Below are 1,055 nucleotides of genomic sequence, written 5' to 3'. Positions count from 1 at the left end.
AACCATGACGGTGATATACTTTGATAAATTGTAACTGTGACATTTAATATACTGTGGAATATTGTCAAATGCCACCGTTTCGATTAGTGGGGGAAATCAGTACAATGATGCCACAGCAAAATCGCATCAACAAACACTGTGATGCAGAGTCTTTGGCGAATGTAACATATGTATAGTATCGGATCACATCTGATAGCGACGGGAGATCAGGTATAGTATTAAATACATGCATCTCCAATAATATAGCATTGCACACAATGAACTCAACTTCGAAGTAACGTTACTACATTTTCTATAAGCCATAAAGAATAGAAATACCACGAAGTCTTGACAATCGCACACGGGCTATGGCGATGCTACCACTAATGCTGATAGATCCCGGAAAGCCGAAGGAAGGATGTTCGTGCCAGCGATGTGTTGTGGGTACCCGGTACAGTATTATGGGCGGGTTTGGATGCGACGGCTGACAAAGTCCTCCCTCTTTTAATCGGCGAAAAGACGAACCCTTCGAACTGTCATTGAAATTTTCAATACGTCGCTCTATTATATTTTGGTGAAATTTAATTCGCAACTAATTTTCGGTAGATTCGACAAACGACGTGTCAAATCCAGTGTCAAATCTACCAGAAATTGTCGACGTCGATTTGTTTTACTTGAACTAGCAGTAAAGATACTCACAGTGAATACTAGTACAATGATGCCACAGCAAAATCGCATCAACAAACACTGTGATGCAGAGTCTTTGGCGAATGTAACATATGTATAGTATCGGATCACATCTGATAGCGACCATCCGCTTCTCCTTTACGGTCGGGTGGCGTCGAGCATTTTTGGTAACTGTAGCAGCAAGCGATGTTATCTCTTTCATAAGATGCATGGCAATGCACCGGATACATCTGCAATTTGATTAGTCATAAGGTTCTAATTCGATTATTCCATTGGCTGTACTTCGGTCTTCGTCGATTCGATTGGCAGGCCCAGTTTATTGTGAAATCGAATTAATGCTTCTGGTAAGGTTCAGGAAATAGATCCACCCCGAAAGTCGTTCCTCGCTA

The sequence above is a fragment of the Aphanomyces astaci genome (assembly GCF_000520075.1).
Source record: "Aphanomyces astaci strain APO3 unplaced genomic scaffold supercont1.18, whole genome shotgun sequence".
Taxonomy (NCBI): Eukaryota; Oomycota; class Saprolegniomycetes; order Saprolegniales; family Verrucalvaceae; genus Aphanomyces; species Aphanomyces astaci.
This window is presented reverse-complemented; position numbering follows the sequence as displayed.